Source organism: Equus caballus, chromosome 6, assembly GCF_041296265.1.
Source record: "Equus caballus isolate H_3958 breed thoroughbred chromosome 6, TB-T2T, whole genome shotgun sequence".
Lineage (NCBI taxonomy): Eukaryota > Metazoa > Chordata > Mammalia > Perissodactyla > Equidae > Equus > Equus caballus.
Genome location: NC_091689.1, coordinates 18,933,288 through 18,959,791, shown reverse-complemented (window position 1 = coordinate 18,959,791; position 26,504 = coordinate 18,933,288). Strand labels below are relative to the sequence as shown.

At 59.2% G+C, this 26,504-nt stretch overlaps 1 long non-coding RNA gene across 1 annotated transcript; it reads right to left on the bottom strand.

The window, feature by feature from the left end:
• Positions 1 to 3,334: 3,334 nt before the first annotated feature.
• Positions 3,335 to 12,798, bottom strand: LOC138924748 (uncharacterized). Its single transcript, XR_011439879.1, has 2 exons — positions 12,716 to 12,798; positions 3,335 to 3,818 (listed from the first exon to the last, which is right to left on the bottom strand). It is a non-coding gene; the product is annotated as an uncharacterized lncRNA (long non-coding RNA).
• Between the last annotated feature and the right edge of the window lie 13,706 nt (positions 12,799 to 26,504).

The following is a 26,504-nucleotide window of genomic DNA, read 5'->3' as shown; positions in this document are numbered from 1 at the left end:
GTTTCATGGCCTCAGTAGACAATTGGTAACATCTGCCTTGAATGCTTCTCCCGCTACCATTTCCCCTGGCTTGCTCCGGGCTGTGGAAGTACAACATTGCACAACATTGTACGACCCACAGGACAAATTTCTCTCGGGCCTTAGGACCAGCAGGGCAGCGTGGCCTGGCATTTAGGAGCACAAACTTCGGTCCCCCCCCCCGTCCTCCTGTGTGAGGGGCAAGAGCCCACCAGACCAGGGCTCCATGCCTGCCTCTGTGGCTTAGAATGAGGGTCCTCGGGCAAGACTGAGCCCCCGTGACCTTCACTTTTCTCCCCGGTAAAATGGGGATCAATAACAACCTCCTAAGACTCTCCTGAATAACTCGTTTCATTTTTTCTATATAGACCCCTGTGCTTCATAACTAATCCCATTTCCCTATTTGTCTGGGCTGTCAGGAGCTCAGCACCCACCAGAGGCCCTTCTGGATTCCAGAACACCCCCCGAGGTTGATGGGACCAGCCCTACCACTGCCTTCCTCTTATTTCCTGACCTATCTTCCTTAGTCCAACTTTTTCTGTGACTTTCTTTTCCTGTTGGCCTTTAGGTATTTCTATAAACTTTCGAACCAAGGCCTGAACTAATTAAAGGGGTAATTTAAGCCGGAGCCCTTTATACCTAAAGCGCTTTCTCGCAGGGTGTGCCATTGAAGCCTCACGCCCATCCAGGTAGGTGCCCCTTTTTACAGAACAGGACATCAAGATCCCTAAAGGGAGCTGATGGGGTGGAGACAGGTCACCCCCTGCCAGCCCCGCCGCCCAGCGCTGGCCTCCCTTTGCTCCTGTGCTGCCCCCATAAGTGGTTGGCCCCACTCTCCCAGCCCTTCCCAGAATCTCCGCCCCTCCCTCCCACTTCACTTCCATCCCACCTTCCATTTCCCCATGTCATTCTCTTATCTTTTGGGGGGCTTTCCAAGAGGGGGTAAAGTTCATTGAGTTATTGGAGGATGAGCGAGGAATCGGCCACCCCTCGCTAAGGCCCCCTCCATGGCATTTACACCTAATAATTCAGATTTTGAGCTCTCCTGGAGAGACAGGAATGTCCCCGGAGTATTGGCATGGTGCTCAGCCTTAAGGAAGTATGGCCCAACACCCACAGGAATAAGCACAGGAACTGGGAACACGGACGGCCTCCCTGCCCCTTTCCTGAGACCACTGACCTGGACACTCCACGGCAAGGCCCAGGCCGGTCCCTCAGAAAACCCAAAGGCAGGCTAAGAAGAGCCATCCCCAGCCTGGCACCCCCTCACGCCCTGAGTGGGCTTCCTGGGGAAGGCCCAGAACCCCAAGGGGCTCCCCAACTCCCAGTGAAATGCAGAGGGGATTCTCTCTAAACCCCAAGCTGCCCTCTGAGGCTCAGAGCCTTTGAGTCCAGCTGAACACCTGGGGCTCCAGAGGCACCCACGTGGGTCTGGAACTGAGTTGGGGCCAGAGTGGAGAGAGATGAACCATTCTGCAGAATTGGGGGGGGGGGGTTCTGAGCTTTCCCAGGAGGCTGAGTACCTCTCATTTTGTTCACATCTCAGTGGCAAAGCAACCCACAGCTTAGAACTTGTTGGTAATTTTTATTATATTACTTGGTGGGAATTTCCCTTCTCAGCCTACAAAGCTCTCGATTGTTGCCTTTCAGAAACTGGCAGTGCGGTTCATGGTATTACTCCGAGGTCACCCAGCTCTGCCCGAAGGCTCTGCTCCCCGTCCTCGGGTCGCCCTCTCAGGGCGCCTCAGTCCTTATCTGTCCATGCTGGCCGCACCCGCAGTAAGCCGTCCTGGAGCCAGGGCTGCTGCTGCTCCCAGCTGCTCGAGGTCAGGGACTGATCTGGCAGAGGGGACAGCAGGAAAGGCTGGAAAAGAGCCAAGTGTCACAGCCTGAAACCTCGAAAATGGGGTCAGGGAGCCGCAACCCTGCTGGCTACTGTGGGCTCCCCGTAGATGAGGGAGCCTGCCTTCTCTCTCTAGACAGAAGCATGGAGTGGGAGTGGCAGTCGGGGCGGGTCTGGAAACCCTCTGCAGACAGACACACGGCAGGCCCGCAGTGGCCACACCCCTGTCCTTGGCCCAGCTCCTCGCTTCTCTGGAATAGGCCCCTTTCCAGTCCTTCCACATCCCGATTATGGGGGTGCACGTGCATTGTAGGTACAACCGTGAACATGTATTCATGGTGGGTAACATGTTTCATGAGGTTGGGCCACACGTGTGTTTGTGCGTGTGCAGACATGAATGTGTGCCTGCCATGTCGGCAGTCACACAAGCACCCTTCCCATCTAGGGATGGGGCACAAAGCCAGTCCCTCCAGGTACATGGGCATTTGCTTCATTCTCCTTTCATTTTTCTATATTTTTTTAACCTTCCCAAATATAAGCTTACACACACACACATACACACACACAGGCTCCCTGCCTTGCTCACCACCCAGTGGGGGAGGCAGGCACAGTCCGGAAGGTCGACACTGAGTGTGTCAAGGGCCACAGGAGTGGGAACCTGGAGGAGAGAGCAGAGAACTCTGCCTGAGCAGTTAGGGAGGGCTTCCCAGAGGAGGCATCCTCTGAGCTGACTTCAAAGATGAGGAGCAGCTCCAGGTGTATTGGGACCTTCCCTGCGATCGCTCTTCCCTGCCCCCATCCCCTTTCCCTCTCTCCTGTGGCTCCTTGCTCTGCTGTCTTCGTCTCCCATTCTTACCTCACTGTGCCTCTGGGACAAGGCCACAGACCTCCCTGGTGCCTCAGTTTTCTGACCAAAACAACAAAATAAGCAAATCAAACAAACAGCTAATAATGCAGCTTATCTGGGTAATAATGGAACCTCAGTTCCAGTGGAAGCGTTTCATTTGGCCCAGTCTTTTTCCAGAAGTTTCCAAGTCACATAAGCCTAAGAACAGAAAGGGATTCCAGAGCCAACCTAGTCCCACATCCCACCCCAGAGGCGTGATCCCTCTATAAGCCCCCTTGGGGGTCACCTGGTCTCAGCCTGCACACCTGCACACACAGGTGAGTGCATGATTCTGCATGGACGCCCATGCACCCAGCCTGCCTGGGGCCGAGTGAACTGCCCGTCTCCTCCCTCAGCCATCAGACCCCAGGTAGCCCCTGGACTCCTGCCAAGCTCCCTCTCTGTCCCTCCCTCCCCTGCCTGGAACTGGGGACACAGTGGGCTGGGGGCCTGCAGGCCCCACGGGCCAAGGAGGGGTGAGCTCGCCTCCTCCTCACTGTGTGGTCTTAGAGAAATCAATTCACTTCTCTGAGCCTCAGTTTCTTTTTGTAAAGGTGGGAAAGGGATGAGGAAAAAGGTACAGTTCGTAAACGGCTCTGCAGATGCTATTTATTATGATGAAACCATTTGAGAGCAATTACAGAGTAACCATCAAGGATTAGAGAACAATACAGGGGAAATTGCACACATGTGCTAGGGAGGCCCCCAAGGAAGAGCACTTTGAGCGGAGTCCTCTTGTGGCTGCCATTTGGGTGGTATCTCTGTGCCCTGTGTCCCCTGCACAAGATAAATGCCTTTAATCCTCCGAGCCAGCCTGGGGGAGGGGAATCAGCCCCACGTGACCATGAGGACCTGTTGGCTCAGAGACGCGATCTAGACAACAGGCCGGGTCTGGAATTCAGGTCTTCTGGCCACAAAATGTGGGCGCTTTCCACTCTGTAGCTGCAGTAGGACAGTTTTTAAGCCAGAGAGATCTAAGAAGACGTGAGTCACATGAATGGATGCAGAGAAGTCACATTTGCTGGGAGAAGGGCGTTCATTCATCACCACCACCTTCTGAGCACCTGTCTCCTGTTGAGTAAATGAAAATAAGGAGGGGGTTATTGAAGGGATGCAGGTGGGCTCCTAAGGGCTTTGGTGGCAGAGACCAAGGTGGTGCCTTCCACATCTGTGTTAGTCCTGAAGCCGAGGCCAGCCTGAGGCTTGCAGGGACCAGCCCCGGGCACCTATCCGGGGCCTCCTATGCACGGACAGGACTTCTGGTTTTCATCAAAACCAGTTAAGTGGATCCCAGGGCTTCGGTTGAGGAAGGCAGGAAGGCACAGAGGGAGGAGAAACAAGAATGAGGGGGCCTTCCTCAAGTCACTCAAGGTGCCCAGGGATGAAGGGAGCAGGAGACAGAGCCTGGCAGGGCACGCCAGGTTGGCGGAAGCAGGGCCGGGCACAGACCCAGGGCCACCAGGCCTGCATGTGGGAGGGGAGGGCGGATGGAAGCAATCGTGACCCGAGGGAGCAGGGAGCAGCCTGATTAATAGGATGATAGGGGCAGATGGACCGGCAGCCAGGGCTGCTCTGGGCACCAGCCTCCCACTCCCCGCCCGCCAGCCAGGCCGGTGGGCTGGGGGCAGGGATGCCACTGGCCTCTGGCAGGGGTGAGGCCATGGTGAATGAATCACTGGCCAGTGCCAGGAGCCTGCAGGCCTCAGCACTCGCTCCCCCAGGACCAGCTAATTCACTTGGAGTGAGGCCGGGCTGCTAATGACGAGAGCAGCCTGCCCGGGCCCTGCTGAGCTCCACGCACGACTGACCACTGAGCAAGGGGCCGGCAGCAGGGGACAGGAGGGCCCACCCTTGCCACAGGCTTGGCTGGGGCTCCCCACTTGCCTTCAGGAGGGGCAGCAATACTCTGAGGGAAGGGAGACCCCCATCCTGGGCCAGCCCGAGTCTGGGGATGGAGAGGAGGCACAGACACTGTCCCCCTAGAGTTGCAAAGAGCCTAATTATGGTGGGACAACTGCGAAGGGGTCTTAGGGGAATGGACAGGGAGGGCCAGCTTAGTCCTCCCCTCCTGGGAGAAGGAAGAAGAGGAACCCCGTTCAGCCAAGGCACATGGCCAGGTCGAAAGCTCAGTCCCACCAGGAATAGACACTCAAGTCCCCAGGAAACGAATCACTTGGAAAACAAGGCCTGGCCTCCTGCCAGGCTCTCCCTGGTGCGCGCTGTTTGCTGGTGGCACAGGGGCGGCATTTTCGGGCTGCCCCCATCGTCTTGATGTCCCAGGGTTTAGTGAGCACATACTGCCTGGCTCTCTGCTGGGGTCCAAACGCTGTCCCAAAGGCTCAGCCAGGAAAGGGCTCAGCACAAGGAAATCACACCAAACCAAGGCTCTCCACATGCTGCCTTGTTGGTCCTCGCATCCACCTGCAAAGCAGGGACTATTAAGATGCCCATTTGACAGATGCGAAAACCGAAGCTCAGAAGGGTAGCTCACTCGCGCCAGGTCCTTAACTCGTAAGCAGCGGAGGCAGGTCTGGAACGACTCCCGTGAGTAACCTCTGCTTAGCACAGTGCCAGGACTCCAGGTTTGGGGTGCAGGGGGAGGAACTCGGGATTCTGTCCTTAAGGAGTCAAAGACCTCACCAGCAGCTTAAAGGGGCCAAAAGAGCTGGGCACTGGTGGAAGGGGAGGACCAAAGGGCTTGCCTTTGGGGTCCTAGCTCTCATTTCCGTGTTCTCAGATGCTCCCCCCCCCCCCCAGGGGACCACACATTAAGGAATTCTTGGAGAGACAATGGGGAGGGGGAAGAGCTGGTAGGGCCCTGGGGGCTGCATGTTCCAGCCTGGACTGGCAGCAGGCGATGAGCCATCCCTGCGCTGGGCACAGGCCTTGAGCCTTGGTCGTATCATTGCCCTCCCCCCCCAACCTCCCCCAGGGCATAGCATCCCCAGGCTCATCTGACCAGGCCAGCACGACCAAGCAGGGCCTGGAGAACTCTGTGACTGGGCAGTCCCCAGGCTTGGCGGACTCCTCCTGGGGCGGGGAAACAAAGAGGACCTGGCTTGGGAGAGTGGGTGGTGACCACACGCTCTCCCTCCTGCCAGGGCTGAGCATGGAGGGAAGGGGCCTCGGGCGCCCTCTGCCGGCCTGGGGGCTCCGGGAGGGGGAGGGAGGGGGTGGCAGCTGCAGGCCTGGATCAGCAGTTCCTCCTCCTGCACCTGAGGCCTGGCTGGGTGTGCGCTGGTGGGTACCTCTGTGTGTGTGTGTGTGCTGTGCATGCAAGTGTATGTCCGTGTCTGTGAGTGTGTGCCTGTGTGTGAGAGGGTCTATGTGCGTACGTCTGTAGCTGTGTCTGTGGGTGCCCGTGTGTGGCATGTATCTGTGTGAGTATGTCTGCGTGTGCATATCTGTCTGAGCACATATCAGTGTGTGTGTTGGTGCGTGTGCACACCTGTATTTGTATTTGTGTGTGCAGTTGTATGTGTATCTGAGTTTGTGCCTGTCTGAGAATGTATGCATCTGTGTGCATGTGTTTCTGTGTGTGTCTGTGTGGGTACACGTCTATGTGAGTGTGCGTATCTGTGCACACATCTGTCCACCCGGGCTTGGACGTGTGGGGTGTGAATGGAGCCGGGCTCTACCTTGTAGCATTTGCACTGCCCGCATTGGTTCAGCTGAAAGTGCCCTGGCCACTTGGTCCCCAGAGTAGACAGCTCACATGGGCATCAGTGGGAGGCTGGGAGGGGCAGAGTTGGCCACTGGCCACTTTAGTGTTTATCCGGTGCCCACAAGCAGAAAGAGAGAAGATACTGAGTCAAGTTCCATTTCTAAGGAGCTTTGCCTGTGAACAGTTATAATCCAGCCTGACCACTAAGATGATAACTACGCTGGAGGTAGCTGAAAAGGGGAGGGGGAGCCTAAGTCAGCCTGGAGCAATCCTGGAAGGCTCCATGGAGGAGGCAGGCCTGAGCTGAGGCTTGAGGGGTGGGTAAAGCCTGAGAGTTGGACAGCAGGCAAGATGGGCAGGATGTGGGGTGCCCAATGGGCTCAGGGCACAGAAAGCAGAGAATCAGTGAAGGAGGCGGGGGCACGCTGGGCGGGCAAAAGATGCCCTAGTTGTCTAAAGGTGAAAAGTCATGCTAGAGAGGGGGGCCAGGCCCAGGCACCCGGATCCGCCTGGTGGTGGAGGGTCACTGAAGAGGTCTAGGTAGGGCAGAGACCGGCCATTGTGGGGTTTGAGGGTTGAGGGGGAAGGAAGGCCCATGGTTCTTCCTTCCAGGGGTGTGTGGGCACCATGCCTGCCACACAGAAACACCTTCAGATGAGGATGCCCAGGGCACCCACACTGCCCAGAGATGCTCAGGCCTGGGCCCCGGGACCTGACAGAGGCCTGGGTGTTGCAGGGATCCTCTTGCGCCCCCTCCAAGGCCGGGCGATGCCCACATGCGCCAGCTGCAGCGGCCTCTGGACGCCTCTTTCACCATCAATGCCTCCTCTGTGGCCTGGGCCTGGGAGGGTGGGCCGGGTAAGGCCTTGGGCCCCAGCCAGCCTGGTCCCCTCTCGGGGTGGCACTGGGACGGCCTCCTGGGCACTGGCCTTGGGTCTTAAGTGGGCTTTCTCCATCCTTAGAGCCTGGGGCCCGTTGTCTGCCAAGGCTGGCCCTGTGCTCACTTGTGAAATCAAGCTCAGGGAAAATGTCCCTGAACACACTCATTCGGGCTCCACAAAATGGGCTCATGTGCACACACATGTGGGCGTGGGAGAAGCACAGATTTGTTTTTCTACACTCCAATGGCCTTTTTATGTCAAGCCCCATTCACCATCTAGAACTGTGGTGGGGTGCAGGCTTCTTGCCCCCACCCTGCCTTTTCCCTGGTGGTGCCCAGGCCTTGCATGGGGGCCCTGGAGATCCTCAAAGCCGTTGGCCTCTGCAGGCCACTGCTCCAGTACCCCCGTGCTTGCCCCCACAGGTCCTCTGAGGCTGAGCTTGGCTCAGGGACACAACCTGCGCTTCTGGTTGCCGGCTGCCCTGCCATAGCTGGGCAGTGCCCCCCTCGGGAGCCCATCAACATTCTGACTGTATACACCACTGCTCCCCCCGCCCCCCAGGAAGGGAAGGGGACAACAGTGCCCTTCTCGGACCACACGAGCCCGCCCTGTGACTCAGGAGCCCGAGCCCCCATTCAAGCCACTCTTGCTTCCCACTAGTGACAATAGTTCACGTTCAGGAGAGCTCCTGCATGCATTATCATCCAACCCTCCCAACAGACCCGTGAGGGAGGTCTCCTATTGCCCCAGAATTACAGCTGAGGGAGCTGTGGGCCAGAGAGGCTCAACATCTGGATTGGAACGCAGGCCTATCTGTCACTGGACTGAGGCTGTGGTCTCTCCACTGCCCTGTCCATCTTGTCACTCCTTGCTCAGCATCTTCTGTGGCTTTCACAGGCTCCAGGATATACTCCTCACTCATCTTGGCGTTCAAGGCCCCTCTATCGCCTGGCCCCATGCAGCCCCCTCACTGTGAACCTCTGCTCCTGTGCCCCTCTCAGTCCCGTCTCTAAACCTTTGTCCAGCTCTTCCACCTCCCTGGACTGCCCTCTCTGGCCTTGAGGAGAGGAGAAGTGAGCTGCTGAGAAGGACACTGAAGGGGACAGTCCTCTCCCCTACTGTGCTCTGGTCCTGGGCTCCTGATCCAAACAGTGGAGGCTTCCTCCTTGCTGCTGCCCACAAAACTCAGCCCTGGCCCCTTAAAGACTGACCCAAAGAAGCCCAAGGACCCACGCTGTGCAGTTTGCCACAGTCGGTTGGTCCTGCCTCTGTCCTTGGAGCCCGGCCCCAGGCTGACCCTCTTCTGGAGCAGGTGTTGGCAGGGAGCTCAAGTAGCAAGGGAAAGAGGACACAGTGGGCAGAGGGGAGTGCACGAGAGCTGCCATCCCTTGCTGGCACCGCCTCTCCCAGCCCCTGGGAGCGGTTGCTAGGCTGGCACACGGCAGTGACAGGAGCACACGCTCTTGCACAGACGCAGCCTGTTGGCTGCACCCACAGCCCACATGGCAGGAGGCAGCTGTGGGCATGGGGCAACTCTTTGCCCAGGGGAGATGCCAACAGACCAGCCAGACCCTGGGGGCAGGGGGAGACAGGCACAGATGGAGCCGGGCCCTGGGGACACAGGAGGGGAAACCCTTCTACAACCGTCCAGGTGTGGGTGACCAAATGGTGGTGGGGGTTCCACCCCTGACACCCAGGGTCCCCGATGGTCTTCCTTGGGCCTTATTTATCTGCATCCTGTCTGAGGGGCCTCCCAGGGGACCTCCTGGCCTTACTGGGGGCCAAGGGGCTGACAAGAACCTCCTGGCCTCCCTCTAGCCCTGGTCTGCTGCTTTGCCCTGTGGGGGAGGCCCCAGGGGCAGAGGACTCTCCCTAGCCTCACCTTTGGAGCCTCCTCTCTTCTCCAGGCACTCAGAGTTCCTCCAAGGGCCTGCCTTCTGACCAGGAGCTCAGAGCCTAGGAGTCTGGGCCTGCTCCTCAGACGCCCTTGGGCTCCATCAGGCTCAGGCTTTTCCTGTGGGCTTCCCCAGGGCTGCTCTCAGGATATGTGTGGCCTGAGGGGGAGGCTTTGAGCTTTGGGCTGAGGGGACCAGATCACCCAGACTGGGCCCTTCCTGCCCTCCCCTGCCACAGTCCTAGGAGCAAACGTATGGCTGTGTGTGAGCAGTGAGGGCCCGGAGTGGGGGGCGGCGGAGGGAGGGGCACGATGATTCTGGGCAGGCTCTTCAGCTGGCAGAGGCTCCTGCCAAGACACTTCCCGCCCCGCCCCTCCACTCATTATCAACTTGGGGTTTGTGTGCAAACAGCAGCTGGTCTCTTTTGTCAGCCTCCTCTCCTCCTCTCCCCCCCCTTCCCTCCTCCCCATGCCTCCCACCTGGCTCTTCCTTCTCTGGCCCTGCCCCTCCCCCAGGTGATTTAGAAGCTGGGCTCTGGGGAGTACCTGGGAGAAGAGGCAGCTCCAGCCCACTCTTGGCCTCAGATCCTAAGTTCTCCTCTAGCCCCTCAAAGAGGTCATATTAAACCCATCAGGGATGTGAGAGCCAGAGAGGGTGAGTAACAGAGCCAAAGTCACAAAGTGGACATGTGCAGAGCCAGGATCCAGACCCAGATGTGCCTGTTTGCAGAGGCTGTTTGCTGAATCAGTCTACTCCCCAGCCTTAGCTGTTCCTCTGATCACCCCAGTGCCTAGCACTGCTTCTATTATGGGGCCCTGGGAAGGTGGACCCGCTCCCAACCTCCTAGCCTGTGTCAAGGGCTTCAACTGACATAATTCTGTGTGCCTGTGGCTGAGACAGGAAGGCAGGCAGGGCTGGACGGCAGGGCCCTGTCTGTTATACCCAGGAGTGGAGACTGGAGGCTGAGGGTGGTGGGAGAAGGAACCTTGCGAGCAGTGGGCCCTGCAGACTGTAGGGGCCGAGAGCACAGAGGCCTATGAGAACAGACAAAAAGTGGAAGAGTGTGGGCCAAGGCGCTGGCCCTGGGGAAGCAGGGCAGCCAGATTTGAGAGCCACACAACTGGTCACCTGGCTGGTGGGCGAGGGGCTGGGGATGACACCCAGGTGTCTGGCCTGGGAAATGGTGAGGGTGTGAGTCCTTTATAGGTATAGGAGCAGATGTGGTGGGATGAGGACCTTGAGTTTGACACAAACTGGGTTTGACATGTTTCAGGGATGTCCAGGTGGAGGTCTTCAGGGGACCCAAGAGACAGGGCAGGGCAGGACAGATGGAGGTCTGGGAGTGGATGAGTCATGGAAGGTGGAGAGAATAAGGGCAGAAAGGGGACTGAGGTTGGAGTCCTGAGTAGAAGGCTCAGGGGTCAAGGGAAGGGACTGCAAGGAGGGGGAGAGAAAGCAAGAGGAGTGTCCACTGGATTTGGGAATTCGGAAATGGCAGCCTTCCGAATTCTGGGAGGGCTGTCCATGGCGTGGCCCTCTGATCTTCAAAGATTTCAGTTCTTTTTATCCTTATAACAGGCCTGGGATAACATCCTCAGTCTCAGGTGGAACCAAGATTAGGCCTGAAGGAGCAGTGCGACCCCTGAAGTGCTCAGGACAAGGGCTTGTTGCTGCCCCTTGAGTAGACATGCAGGGACCACCATGCTCTGCCAGGCGCTGGAGTTACTGAGCCTGGGTCCCTCAGGGGCTCACTGCTGCAGATGCCACAAATCCAGACTAGAGGGGACCACGTGCTGGGTGGGGGCTTGATGGGGGGCAGCAGAGGGAGGCACCTGCGACTCCACAGAGGATGCACTCCCCAAGACAGGTCTGGAAGGACGGCTCTGAGTTCATTAGGTGAATGTATCTGAAAGGGGGAAGCAGCCAGGCCAAGACAAGGAAGCGTGAGTGAGGAAAACCAACCATGGCCCAGGAAGGAAAGGTGCGGCCTGAGCTGGACCTCTGCCCAGATCCTGGGGCTCACTCGTAGCCCCCCGCCCGTGGTCGAAGTTAAGGCTCTCGAAAGAACTCTCTGGGGCTTTGGCCAGGCACACGGGGGGTCCTTCGGGCGGCTGCGGCTACACGAGTGAGCAAGGCCACGGGCAGGCCTGTGCCTGGCAGCGAGGCCCACAATGTCCCTGGGGCAGGCAGGGGCAGGCCCTGCACACGCGCGTGCACACACCGAGTACACGGGGGCGTGCACACAGCCCGGTCCGCGTGCGCCGGAAGTCGCAGGGCCAAGGCCGCGAGGGCCGCGCCGGGGGCCGCCAGGGAGAGCGGGAACAAAGGACGCGGTGGGGCGGGGGCGGCCGGGCCAGGCCGGGATTGGCGGCTGGGGAGTCCGGCCGGGCGCTGATTGGCCGCGGCCTCAGCAGGCCCCTCGAGCCCGCCCCGCCCCTCGCGGCCGAAACCCGAGCCCAAACCGGCGGCCGGGACCCGCCCGCGGCCGCGCCATCTGCGCCGGGGGCGGGGCGCCGGACGGAGCCGGGTTCCTGCCCAGCCCCCTCGGCCAGCCCTCCGCGGAGCCCGGCAACCTGTGCACCCAGCGGCCCCACCGCCGCCGCGGCCCAGCTGCGCGCAGGGTCCCCCGGGGCCCGGGCAGAGAGGCCTCGGCCGCCGCCCCGTGGGGAGGCCTGGAGAGCAGAGTTTCCGGGCACGGGAGGGCCAGGGTGCCCAAATGGAAAGGGGCTAGGGCCCAGGAAGCTGCCCCTTCCGGGAGCCTAGACGGGGAGAGGGGTCAGAGAACAGGGCACACTCCGAGAGGACGAGCTGGGGGGAAAGGAGCGGAGGAGGCCGCGGGCTGAAGGACGCCTCAGAGGAGGGGTGGTTGGGTGACCTGAGGCTTGGGCCACCCAAGCCTGGCAGCTTGGGGAGCCATCAGGGCTGATGGCGGCCCCAGAACGGCAGACAGGGTCCCGGCAGGGCTTGGGGCACGAGAGGGAGTTAATTGAGTTCACTGCCAGCCAGGCCACCCCTCAGTGCTTGAGGATTTATGATGAGGGGCCTTCTCAGCTCCATCCCCCTTTCCCAGCTGCCTGGGAGGTGAGAGAGAAGGGGTGGAGTGAGGGACCCTGGCCACCAATCACAGCCTCAGCTCGGCTTTGAATCTGGACTGGCGGGCTCAGCTCCTTGGCTGCTTGGCTGCCAGGTGTGCTGGCGCTCTCTTTGTCCCCACTTGCTACCCTAGGCACCTCCCACTCCACCCGGTCCCTTTGGGAGACCCGGTGCCCCAGCTGGTTCCCCACGGCTCCCGGTTCCTCTACCTGGAGCCCTGGTGACTCCACACCATGCCCCAGTCTCAGCCCCATTCTCAGCTCTGCACAGAGACAAGTAAGCTGCAGGGCAGAGCTGCCTCCACCTCCCCAAGATGGCCACCAAGGGCCTGGTGGTGCTGGGAGTGGAGGGGGTAAGAGCCCATGATTTATGCAAAAGTCCCGGCAGAAGGCTGGTCCAGGCACAAGCTGTGTAGCCCAGGGCAGGCCCCTTTACCTGTGTCTGAGGTGGCCCCTCAGTTGTGAATCCAAGATAATAAGGGCTACTCCCAGGTCGTTGTGAGGGTTCAGTGTGATCCTGTAGAGGAGAAAGCTCTGTAAGGCTGAAGCCTCCATGTGTCTGGGAGGGGAGGGGGATGTTTTCACTCTGTCCCAGTGCTGGGGACAAGCAGCCAGAGAGGGTGGGTGGGAGTCCCAGGTCCTGCCCTGTGAGCAAGGGCCAGGGTGCAGGGTGGGATGGGACAGACCAGCACAGTGCCATGCCTGTGGAGCCCAGAGCCCCATAGGCTGTGAACAGAAGGGAGCCAGAGTTTAGGGTTCCTAGCCCTCACTCTGTTCCCAGGCTTTCCAGGAAAGATGGGGCAGAGGGCTCTGGGGGCTGCTTTTCCTTTATCTTCTTCAGCCATGAGGGTGAGGAGCCCTCCCCCAGGGCAAGGCCAGAGGGCAGGTTGGGGACCCACACATTTCTCCCTTCAGATGCCCCACACGCTCCTACCCTCTCCCCGGTCTTCTTCCCCATCCACTGCTTTCTGCCTCTTCCCTCCCCCAGCTCTGGCATGAAATTGGTCACCAAGACCCTTCAGGCTGCTTCCTTAATATCTCTCAAATCTGTCTTCTCCCCTCTACCCCTCCACTGCCATCCTTGTCACAGCTGGGACCATGGTGACGGCCTCCAACTGACCAGTCCGCCTGCCACCAGGCTGGCCCACCCTACAGCCAGCATGAAATGCAAACTAGGTCTTGTCCCTTCCCTGCTAAAATTCTCCAGTGGCCCCCCATGGCCCCCAGGACCCCCTGATTGGACCTGCTGGACCCCAGGGGGTCTAGTAACTCAGTAAGGCCGTACTCTGGAACCAGCCTGCTCAGGATTGAATCCTGAGGCCACTCCTTGTTAACTGTGCCTTGGTTTCCCCATCTGTAAAATGGGGATGGTGCTGACAACTGGGCAGTGTTCCGAGTGGTTTGCACATAAGCCTATTGATCCATTTAATTCTTCTAACAACTCTGTGGGGTAAGTCACTGTCATTATACCTGCTCTACTGCACCCACAATAGCCACAATAAGAGCATAAGAATGGGAGTACCTAGTTCATACAGTTGTGGATTAAGTGAGTCAAGGCATATGAAAATCTAGAAGAGCTTGAACACAGCCGGTGCTCAGTACATTCTAGCTGTTAGTTCTGACCCAGACCCCCACCAACGCCTTCCCCGTAACCTCCAGTCCCACAGAAGCATAGGCACCTGCCAGTCCCCTTGGCCCAACCACCTCCACCCCCTCCTCCCCTTTCTTCTCTGGGTCGGTCACCTGGCACAGAAGGGGGGCTTTATACATATTTAAGAATGAATGAAGGAGGGTTTGGGGAGGAGGCCTGGCTGAAAGGATTATTCAATGCTCACGCGCCCCCTGGTGGTCGTCCTGGGCATTTCAGGCCTGGGCCGAGCCTTTCAAATGGGAGGGCAGAAGACAGTCTCCCGGCCTGGGAAGGTGGGAGGGGGCCCCCTGAGGACAGACTCTGCCACCCAGGGGGTTGATGCCAGGGCTTAGGCCCCAGTGTCTATGGGGCTGCAGCGACTTTCAGCCCCCCAGACAGCTCGACCTTTCTTCCCTTCTCTCTGAGAGCTCTATGTATGTGTGTGTGTGTGTGTGTGTGTGTGTGTACTTGTCAGTGTGAGCTGGACTCTGTGCCCAAGACTTCGACTGTGTCTGCACAGAACAGATGGCGGCAGCAGGCTCTGTCTTGGGAAGATGTATGTGTGGGGGGGCGTGTGTGATGGAGCCCACATTCATATATGTGTCCCTGCTCGTGTGTGGCTATCACCAGAACCTGTCTGGGTTGAGAACACTGGGCCTCGGCCTGCCAGTGAGCCGAGGGTAGGCTGCAGCATCGCTGGAACCCTCTGGATCTTAGTGCACTCCATGGTGTCCAGGTGTCCACATTCTAGAAGGACCAATACCCAAGTCCAGAGCCTGCTTGCATTCATGGGCAGGTATCAGGCCCCCCGGCCTGTGTGCACACCTTGGAGGGCCCGCTGGTTTACCTCCCCTTTCTCTCACATGTATGTATGTATGTATGTATGTACATATGCATGTATTCACTGTGCTGTGTAACTGACCCGTCGTAGTTCCACCTGCTTCTGCTGAGCACCTGCTGTGTGTGCTCTTGGGGTGGGAAGGAGTTGTCCAGCCTCCCCCATGAGCGTCTCGTGAGTATACTCATGTCTCTCTTAGTTCTCTGCCAGATGATCTTCCCGTGCATAGGCAGACTTGCATAAGAGCAAGGCATTTGGAGTCAGACATGTCTGAGCTCCAATTCAGTCTTCACCTAGCTGTGTGATTTTAGACAAGGGATTTAACTTCACTGAGCCTCAGTTTCCCCATCTGCTCAGTGAGGATAATAATAATGTCTGTTTCCTAGGTGGTTGTGAGAAGTAAAGGAAACGAAGGAAGGAAAGCCCAGGGCATGGTGACAGACACACAGAAGGCCTGTGGTAAATGGTGGTGATTACTGGTACTAGTGTGTTTTTGGCTTCTAGCTGGGCCTCTGCGCTCTGCTTCCTGTCCCCATGTCTCTGCATCCTGTGACCCGCGACACAAGGCAGAGTGTTAGGCCAGGCCCTGCAGATAATCCTCCCCCGGTGTTCAGAATGGCTGCAAGCAATTCCCTACCATCTGGCTAGGAATACTTCACAACACGTGGATCACACACATTGCTGGTTTCATACAGATACCAATACACATACAGGGGACCTGATTTTTCCGAACCCCAAATTGGAACACCTAGTCTTGACCATGCAGACGTATTTACGGGGCTGAAGGGGCAGGATGCTTGAAGCCAGTCCTTGCAGACTCCCCAGCTTCTGGCCTTGGCACATTTGGCCACCTGGGGGAGCCCTCTGTCCCCTTCGGTCGGTCAGAGGGAGTGGAGGGGGATGTGAGAAGGGAGGGGTGCCTGCTGCTCTGGGGACCAAGGAAAGGCAAGGAGTGGAGGGGGCATTACGTGCCCTAGGAAGCATCCTGTCTAGGAGCCAGGCCAGGAGTTAACCCATCTGTGGCCAGCCTGCACCCCTATGCCTCAGGGGCCTCCAGGCTCTGGATAGAGATGCCCAGAGTAGGGTGGGCTGGGGCGACTCGACCTCCTTGGGAGCAGTCGCAGCAGAGAGGAAAACACAGTATTCCGTGCACATGACTGAACCCCTCGAAATGCCCCCACCCCATGCCCAGGAAGAGCAATGCATGGACTGGCTGAGCGTGCCTGGGGCTTCTAAGATCACTGGCATTCCCAGGTCACCCTCGCTGCCCAAAGCCCGTGGCTACCTGGCCCACTGCTGTCACTGGTGGCCCAGTGCCACGGGCCACCAGGCAGAGCCCAGAACCGGTGCCCCCTCCCGCTGCTCCGAGCAGCAGGCGCTCTGCGCCGGTCCGTGCTAAGGGAGGGCACGTACTTCTGAATCCTCACAGGATCCAAGAGGTCCCTTCCATGCTGTCCCCCCACTTTACAGCTGAGGAGACCGAGGCACCGAGGGTGAAGGAACGTGGTCAAGGCCGCCCAGCTGGCAGGCAGCGAGGCCTCTTTGAACCAGGGTGTCTGATGCCAGTGCCCTCGTTCCGCCCCATCCCGCTGTCTGCCACTCTCAGAGGGAGAACTCCAGCAGTGTGACCCAGACAGACAGAGGGAGCTTCGAGGGGGACAGGAACTGCGGAAGAGGTGGACGCTCGGGGGTAGCAGGGAAGAGGAGGACAGAGCGGACCTGGCGCAGCAGAGACGAGCTCTGAGCGGTTGCAGGGCAGCCAGGGACTGAGGAATGAGGAAGGGAGGAAGGGAGGAGGAAGCGGAGCCGGGCGTGGACATCTCTCTCTAGAGGGTGGCCGTGAGGAAAGGGGGCCGACAGGGAGGCGAGCTCGGGGCGCTCATGTTAACACGGAGGGTCTTGGTGGCTTCGGCGTTGACGGAAAGGCGCCAGCCTTGAGGATGAATGATGTGGAGTCAGGTGCCCGGAACCAGGGGTGGGGGAGGGGGGAGCCAGCACAGCGGTGGAGTCACCTCTGCTTCCTCATTGGGGACAGGGATCTGAGCGGCGCAGGTGACAGATGCAGGAAGTGGGATGCCGTGCGGGGTGGGGCTCTCTTTTCTCTGGGACCTGGATGGGGGGGAGAGGGACCCAGAGGAGGGCTGGGGGAAGGGGAGGAAGTGGTGCTTTGCAGCTGCTCAGGGCTGGGGGGTGATCAGATGTGCCAGCCCTGGGGGGACAGTGTCCACAGCCTTCCAGGTCTGTAACCCCTCCCCATGCCTCCTCCCTCTGAGGCTCTTCAGGGGGACTCCGAGGACCCTCAAGAATTGAGGCTGACTGATTTTGGTGGAAAACAAGAGTTTCAGTAAAATGGGGACCTCTGTCCTTGTCCAGGGCCTGAAAGGGCTTTGAAACAGCCAGCTGGTCTAGGTCGAAGGTGTTTTTGGTGCCCTCCAGCAGGCAGGGGCAGGGAAGGAGCTGGGGGTGGACCCCCCGTCTTCTCTTGGGGACTGGCCCTCCTCCCTCAGCCTGGTGCCCCTCCAACACCAAATTCTCAGGGTCCTACTGGGGCTCACTCTGGGCAGGGATCTTGGGACCCATCCCCTCCTCAACCCCTCAGGCCCCCACTAGGACCCCCTGGAGTGGTCCCTGCATGCTGGTGCTGGGAAGCCCCTCCCTCGCCATGGCCCATTCTGCTCCCTGCAGCCTGGGGAACAGATGGCCCCACTCTCCCTCCCAGGCGGCTCCTCAGTAAAACCCAGGGGGCCCCTTGGCTCCTCTGTGTGGCCTCCCCGGGCTCCCCCCTCCCACTTTGGGAAGCAATGAGCTGAAAAGAGACAACATCTGGGTCTCCCCAGGGCCCCAGTGGCCCAGCTGCCTGCCTGGCCGGCAGCCTCAGAAACAGCCCCCCCACCACCCCAGTGCTGGTCACCCTGCCCGGCATCGTTTGAGTGCCTGGCATCCTTGGAGGCAGGGTCCCAAGCTTGGCCCCCTCTCACCTCAAGGTATTTCATGCAAGAAAGAGCCTCGGGGGCCTGGACTCCAGAGACCCCTGCCCACAGCCACAACTGTCCCTGTTATAGTGGGTGGCCAGCCAGCTCCTCAAAGGTCTTTGCCGTATCAACCCCCAGACTCACAGACTGAAAAACATTCCACTCTGCTCCTGGGTGGGGACAGATGCCACCCAAAGTGAGTGGGACGACACGGGACACAAGTGACTGCAGAAGGGGCAGAAAGCTGTGTGTTTCACTGAGCAGGGGACCGAGTGCCCTGGGCTCCGGCAGGGGAGGGCTGGCTTCCAGCTGGGCCCCCGTCCCAGCAGGTCAATGCCACTGTGACCCCAGATGCCCAGCCTGCTCCTCTCCGCGAGGACACTCAGGGGAAGGTCATGGGCACTCTTTGAGACATCTGCTCGCACTGGGCCTTGTGAGAAGAGAAGGAACAAACATTGGCTGATTTACATATGGGGCTCCCATTTGCATTTCATATGCAGGCTCTGGCCTTGACCTTCTCCTCCCTGCTCCTTCCCACCTCGGGAAAGCTCAGATGGCTCGCTCCCTGAGAATCACAATGACGCAGAGCTGGGATCCGGAACGGAGGACCAATGAGCAGCATGATCTGCCCGAGGTCATCTGCCCAGCTAGGGTCAGAGCTGGACCTCAACCCCGTCCAGAGAACCCGTCTAGGGCTCTTTCCGTATGCACACAGCCTGCCTTAGATGGACCACAAGGGGCTCCAAGGGGCTCTCTCAGGCTCTCGAAGGCCTGCGGCAGGACCCATGGGTCTGGGCCTGAGCGGGTGTGCAAACCCACACCGATGTCAGCGAGCAGAGGCGGCACCTGCCTCCACTCAGAGTCAGCGCAGTTGGGAAGGGGGTGATGGAGCGAAGGTGTGTGTGGGAGCTGGCGGAGGGTAGGGGATGTGAGGCTGGGATCTGGGCATGGGCTCCCGCTCTCCTTGGCACATTTGGGCCCCCCTGTGAGCCCCGTGGTGTGGAGGCCAAGCTGGGGTCCTCCCGGAGCTAGCCCGAGCCAGTGGCCCCAGTGCCCTCCGTGCTGAATCATGCTGACCAGAGAGCCTGCGCAGTTCGAGGGCCAGGAGTGCCACCATCACGGGCCCCCTCCGAGCCTTCCTTTCCTTCTCAGACTCTGGCGACTGTCATGTTCCTTTCGGTTGCCCTGCACTGACCTTGTTGGTTTCTGGCGTTTCCTCCTTGTCACGATGCTCCTGCCCTTCCCTCTGCCCTCGCTGCCCTCCCCCGCTGGCCAGGCCCCTGCACCATCAGATGACCTGGAATGATGCCTGCGCCCTCCCTGGCTGCCAGGGCATTCTAGTGGGTGGGCACTCTACATGGCATAAAGCCCTTTCAGGAGAGAACAACCTCTCTGGGCAGAGGCTCCCAGTCCTTCCTTGGGGCACTTTATGGATTTCACCCTCCATCAGCCTTTGGTCTGTAAGTGCAGGCCAGGCCTGGGCCCAGACCAGACTCCCAGGCCACCTGAGGCAGGCTCAGGGCCAGAGCCTCCTCTCGTCGCCCTTCAGCGGATCCACAAACTGGGGGCAAGATGGGTGAGTGTGCCCTGGCTCCAAACTGCAGAGGGGACAGGGAGAAGCAGATGTCCAAGGTGTGGACGCCAGCCTGGGATTGCTCCTCACCTCCTTGCCATCTAAGAGTCAGTCAACAAACACATATTAACCCATAGCTGTGTGTTCACAGCTATCCCGCGCCTGTTCAGCTATGTGGCAGGGCAAAGCTGAGGCACAGCATCCAGAAGCCCTGGGGCCTCAAGGGGCTCCACCAAGCATGGTGGGGGACATGCTGATTACCCGATTATGGGTCTTAGGGGGTCTTTGGGAGAGCCCCGAAACCAGATTTTGATTGTTGAGCAGAGGGCACCCTCTGGCATCTTCTTTGCCCACAACCAGAATCTTGGCCCCATGAGGAGGTCCCGCCCAGGAGGACTGGGGCTGACCATTCCCCAGCCCAGCCCCCTGACATGCCAGTGGGCACCAAGAGCCCATCCCAGGGCACGGCACTGCTGTCCCATGCAGCAAGGAGCCCTCCTCTTTGTTAAAACTGTGACGGTTACAGTTACAGCATGCCACACAAAGGACCGGCCTGGGGCTCAGAGAGATGCGACCACAGCAGGCTGCTAAAAATAAGGCCTCGCAGGATCAGGCTGCGTGGATGGTAGCACAGAGCGCACGGTGAGAGAGGGCACGCCCCACGCCACTTGTGTGCCGTTTGAGGCACACCTGGAGAAGTGAGCTCACTTCAGGCGTCCACGGCTTAGAAGAAACACTGCAACCTGGATGTTGTAGCAGGTGGGAAAGATAAAGAGTGTCCTGGAAACCACATCCTATATGGGATGGTGGGAAAAGCTGGTGTGGTTTAGCCCAGAGTGGATGGCTTTGAGGTGGCACTTTGGCGAACATTTGATATTGCTGCATCCTTCATTCGAACACGTTCTTTGAGCACCACTATGCTCCAGCACTGTGGGAGGCAGTGAGAGTCACCGGGACTCTGCCTTCACAGAACACTAGGTCGGACAGACGAGCGGCATGAAGATGGACATTAAAGAAGGCAGATTTTAATTCTATATGAGATAGAACACACCGAAGTAGTGAGTTCCCTGCCACTGGAAGCAATCAAGGAACTTGGTAGAAGAGGTTTCTGCTTTAGCTAGTTGGGGTGAATGAGATGACTGCTAAGATCCCTTCTGACCCTAAGACTTGGCCATTTTATCAGTGAATGGGTTACAGAGTGTCTCATGCTTTTGAGTGTCCATTTCCCCATCTTCCTTCTTCAGATTCCTTGGGGACCTCTCCCCAGTGTGAAAAGAGAATCTTAAAACTGGACAGTCTATCCACAGATGTACCGTTGCAGTGCAATGGGCAAGGACGGCCATTGCCATCTGACTGGCCCGATTCTTTACTTCAGCTCCCAGAACCTGGTGTCCCACAGAAGAGTGGTTCCCAAGTAGGGGACCTGAACCCTGCCCGTTCCCACAAACCAGGACAGGGCGTGGGCTGGGGCTGAGGGGAACTCTGAGGCTGGAGATGTTTTCCCAGTTTTGAGTAGCAGGGGCAGTGGCAGGGGAAGGCAACTTGAGTATGAGTGCCCAGGGACCCAAGGGAGCCAGGGATCAAGGGGCTGCAAGAGGAGGGAAAGGAGGCACCGAGAAGCTGGTGGGAAGGGGCGGCGGCCAGGCACAGAGTTTCTTCCTGAGCAGCCTGGTGGGGGTGTTGCTGCATGCAACGGCCTCCGGCTGGGATTCTCTCTCAGAGGCAGCCTCAAATTATACTCCCTGAAATTAGACCAATTAGAGATTCACTGGGGTGAGCACACGTCCTGCTAAAAGCCCCACTTAGAAAATATCCCACGGGAACCTGCCCTATCAGATAGTAAAGTCTGCTCCAAGGCTCTAATACTGGAGAAGAGAGATACCGGCCCAAGAATCTAGAACAGTCCTGGTGTCAGAGCCAGGGGTCCACTAATCAGGGTCTGGGAAGCTCTGCACGTGTCCAGGCCACTGTCCTGCCCCCCACCAACCCAGCAGAGCAGGGCCCCTGGAGACGTGCCCTTGCAGGGAAGGCAGCCCCATCTGCCCCACGTTTTGACGTCAAGCCCTCTTGGGCGGCTGGAACCTGAAGGCCGCCTGGAACAGAAACAAGCAGCATTTCCAGCGATGCAGCTCGTCCACTGCCCATTCGCGGGCTGTTCCGCCCATGAGTCACCCTGTTATCCCTCCACGGCTAAATATAGTTCTCAAGGCCGACGAGGGGGCTGCACTGTGCAGATGGCCGGGGCGGGACCGGGGTGGTGCCGCGGACAAGGGGAGCCACCCGGTCCGCCCCCTCCTCGCCCAGGCCTGAGGGAGGTCCCTGAACCTCCGATCTCAGGGTCACTTTCCCACAAATGCAGAGGAAGTCGGGGAGAGAAAGGGTCTGGCCTAGAAGCAGCGGCTACTTCCTCCTGGGGGAAGGTGGGACGGCTCCAGGGGACAAAGAGCAGAGCAGGGGGCCGTTGCTCTTTGTCGAGTCCACGAGATGAGGTTGAGATGCCGTGGGGCGGCGGCCAGGGTCGCCGCGATCGCCCAGGGCGTGTCCGGCCGTCCCCAGCAGCCCCCGGGGCGCCGCCCCGGCCCTCGGAGCCACCACATAAGGAAATGTTTGTGCCTCGGCGGGGCGGCCTCCGGCCAGTGGCTCTGCTCGCTCCCTCCTCCCTCCTCCCCCCGGCCGCCTCCCAGACGGACCGAGCTGGGGCGGGCGGACCCGGAGGAACCGCCCCGAGCGCGCGCAGGGGGACCGCCCAGCCCCCGACGCGCCTCGGCGGGCGGGTGGGGCCGCGCTGGTGGCCCTGCGGCCGTGCTGCCCCAGGGGACACCCTGCCTGGCTCGGCGGAAGCCTTCTCCCCGCCCCCACCCCCACCCCCAGTCCCAGCAAACTGCTTTTGGGCCCAGGGCTGCCCTGCGCTGGGAGGGGAGGGAGGACAGGACACATCTGGGACCGCCAGGACCCTGGCTTTGCGATCCGGAGGCGCCACACCCAGGAGTCTGTGACCAGGACCGCGGGGCAGCGGGAGGGATGGTTTTCTCGAAGAAATCCCGCTGCCCAGCAGAGACGCGCACAGCCCCGCTGTCCCTCCCCGGGAGCCCAGAGCCGGGTCTCATGGCTCTGGGGTCCGACTGCATCATCCTTGACCCCCAGCCACTGCTTAAAGGGGAACATTTTATAACCTGCCTGCTGGCCCGCAAGGTCAGGCTCATGTGGGCTGCCTCCCTTCTGGAGTTTTCCATTAAATTATTTACGCAAGCCCGGAACAGGCCCACAGACCTCTGCAGGAAGTCGGCAGGCACAAGGTGGCATTTATTCTTCTGCAGACAGTCTCATTTCTCAAGGGACCCCTCCTCTCTTACTGTGAGCAAGGGTAGCACCTTCTAGGTCCCTGTGGTTTACTCTTGGGAGCCAGAGAAATTGCCCACGATGCCCAGTGCGTCAGTCAGACGGGGCTGCTCAGGGGCTAGGGGGCGGGGAGCTCACTTCTGGAACCCAACTCCAGGAAAGAGCCCTTGAGGGAGGATGACATCACCCAGATCCTTGGGCCTTTGGGAAAAGTGTGAAATGCAGAGCAGTGATCCAGTACAACCTGCCTGTTCAGCAGGAGAGGAGGTGAGACCACCTCACTCACCTATTTCCAGCTTACACAGACTTTATTTACATCAGATCTCAGGCTTGGTTTCCTAGGAGGCTCCAGCCTGTGGCCCTGCTGGCTGGTTAAAGTGGTAGAAAAACTTGCCCCAACGCCTGAGCCACAGAGAAACAACAGCTGCTTATCCCCAAGGCCCCACCTCCCAGGCAGGCAGGGCTGCCCTGAAGTGGCTGCTGAGAGGGCTTAGCAGGATGGCCCCACCCCTCAGGACAGCCAAGTGTCTTCCATGCCCACATCCATCTTTCTGCGGAGGATCCTAGCTGGTTCTTTCTGCCTAATGTCGCTGGTGCTGCTGAGCCGGCGGTCAGCTCCCCCTACTCCCAGTAGCATGGACTATGGACCATGACCAGGCCTGAAGCGAGCACCAGAGGGACGTGGGAGAGGGAGGCTGTGCCTGACAAGGTCGCTCCCCATGAGGGGAGGGGGCATGCGCCCATCCAATCCCCACCCCCGCAGCCCCCTACAGTTTTAATTCAAGATGCAGGAGGGCAGGCCCAGGGTGCTGTAATCACACTGCACAGACTTCCAGTCTCATTGTATCCAGTATGAAGAGGCTATTTGTCTGCTCTCCGATCCTGACGTCCTGCAATTTAGGGTCTGTTAGCTCCTAGAGGCAGGCACTGTATCTGGCTGCTATACCCCTAGCCTGGACACAGGCCTAACACACAGGGTGTGCTCAGAAAGTATCTTTTGGGTGACAGACAAAAAGCCTTCATTTCAGATCCCAAAGATCTGGGCCTCATAAAGGTAGACTTTACATGCTACAGAAGAAACTCTGTCCTGTGAAGTGGCCTGTTGTCCATCATGACTCATGTTCAAACCGGGGCTCAATGACAACATACTGGGGATTGTGTAGAGGAGTTCTCAGTGGGAATGTAAAGGACTCCCGTGCCCTTAATATGTACCTAGGAACAGCAAGCGTATCAAGAGAATATCCACAACCATATTAAAGGTACCCTCCCCCCAACAGGGTGGTTCTCTGTTGGAAGGGCAAGGAGGGCCAGACACGGGAACTTCTAAAGTGAGTCCAGCTCAGTGCTAACATCCCACGCTCACTGCACACTTCCTCCGTGCCTCCACTGTTCTCCTGCAGGCAGAGCTCCCTCCACCCCACTGACATAGGTGCTTGCCCAGCTGATAAAGGGCAGCGCTGGGGCTTGAGTCTCTGTCCTTCTGGGGAGAGCACTATGCTCCACACAGAAGAACCAGAAGCAGCAGCAGGCCTACAGCTGGTGAGCAGTCCCGAACCTGCTTTTCCTCCCCATTCCCTCCTTCGGGAGGCCAGCTGCCTGCTAAGCCTAGTCCCAAGCAGGCCTCCTTTTCCCACGCACCTCATCTCCATCACCTGCTCCCTCTGCTTCCACCCCCCCGTCCTCTCTCAAACGCCAAATGTGGTGGCATGTCCTGTTTAAATGCCTCCCAGAACAAAGTTCTCAGGCCTGAGCCTGAACCTGGGGCTTCCTTCATTCCTTCTGCCACCAGGCCCTGGCTGGCTAGACTGGCCTCGGCTCATGGCTTCCTCCAGGAAGCTCTTGACCCTGGTGGGCCAGGCACCTCCTTCACAGCTGCATCATGATGCCTCTAACTGCCCGTTTCTCGGTCTGTTTCCCTCCCCGGTCGCGCATCACTGTCACCAGTGACCCCCAGTGCACAGTTGGGTCCACAGCAGGAGCCCAGTGAACGGGGGAGGAAAGAATAAATGAAAGGTTAAGAATAGCAGAGAATACATTACGGCAAGCGGACAGGTGGTTATGCTTTGCATGTAAACTCAGCAACAGGGAATGAGTCCAAAACAGGCCAGAAACCGGATAGTTTTCATGGGGGTGGGGGTGGGGCAGACTGTAGAGGGTGGTGCTTACACTCGTGGATCTGCCCACAAACCCGGGGCCACGAAATAGAGATTCGTGCATACACCAGATTCGTGTATGCACGCGTCCGTGCATATCCCGGGGTCGTGCGAACATGAATCCATGGACACCAGGCCTCTGTCGGTAGCCGCGTGGTGCGAACAAAAGTGCGGGCATAGTCCACTGCGAGCACATCCTCGAGGTCGTGCCACAGGAATACATGGAAGCCTACGGGTTGGTGCGGGCCGGAAGGTGCAAACACGAGTTTGGGCATGTGCACGCTCCCGAGGTGGTGCATACACAGGAAGATGCACACCCCAGGGGTGTGAGCACACGAGGACGTGCAGGCCCCCGCGGTCAGTCCATAGGCCCAGCCGGGGGAGGCAGAAGCGCCCATTTCCCTCCACACTCAGGCCCAGCTGCAGCCTCCGGGCGCCATCTTCGCCCCGCGGACAGCGGAAGGCCCTGCAGCCAGCGCAGCCCCTGCGCTCGGGCCTTTGTTGTCCCGGCTTCCGGGCGTCCATCACGCGGAGGCCGCGCGCGCCGGGCCCAGGCGAGGCGCCCGAGCACGAAATGGCGGCAGGGGGCGGGGCGAGGGGCGGCGCGCCCGGGAGCGGCACCCACTCCCGGCAGGGCGCGCCGCCCGCCCCCTTGCGCAGGCGCACGGCGCGGCGCGCGTTCCCGCGTTGCCTCCGACGCGCGCCAGGACACAAAGGGCTGGAGGGAAAGCACGGAGCGCGGCCGGCGCCTACGGAGCGGCTCGCGGTCCGGAGCGGCCTGGAGCGGCCTACCGGCGCCGGAGCCGGGCTCGCCGGAACCGCGCGCTCAGACGCGGGGCGGGGCCTTGTGCGGTGCTCCTTCCCCTCCCCTCGGCCTCCCTCAACGGCTGTAACGGCCTCGCGCGCCGGGGCGGGCCGGACGCGCAGGGCGCAGGCGCGGCCGCTGCGGGGAGGCCTGGGTACCTCCATTTTTCGTCGCGCGCCCCGATGGCGGAACTGGGCGCCGTTCCCGGGCGCGGAGGGGAGGGCTGGCCTCCGGGAGAGCCCGAGGCCTTCCCGCCAAGCTCTTTCTTCGGCCCCCGCGTTTCAGCGCGGAAGCAGGGCGGTGGAGCTCCTGAGGAAGTTTCTAGAATGTGATGCCCAGAGTTTTTCATAAAGGGCACGCAGATCCCTCCGCAAATTAATACAGTAGTTTGCAACTTGCTGCTTCAAATTGAGAATGTGGATTTGGGGGGGGGGGGAGGACACTGATGCCAAAAGAGTAAATTGTTTCCCATTAAAGAGACGTTCTTTAAAAGCAGTAGTCCAGAAAACATTTTTCAAAATATTTTTCGTCATTACAAGTAACACATGTTCTTGGCAGAAAACTTAGCAAGAAATGACAGGTGGCATTCGCTGAATACTTACATGCCAGGCGCTTTTTTAAGTGCTTTAATCTTCATAGCCAGGTACAGATGGAGAAGCAAGCACAAGGAGGTTAAGTCCACAAAAGTACTTAAAGTACGGGGAAGTAGAAAAAGCAGTAAACCCACTACCAAGACGGCCACTATTTAAGAAGCTGGCGTTCCCGCCAGTGTTTTTCTGTGCGTTAGGAAGTTTGGTTCATGTTATGCATGCAATTTGTGGCGTTTTTTGCTTAATTGGGAGCGCTGTGGTTGGACGGATGGAGAAATCTTGGCAGGCTCTTGGAGGTTCCTCGCTGTCTCTGGGCACCTTGGTC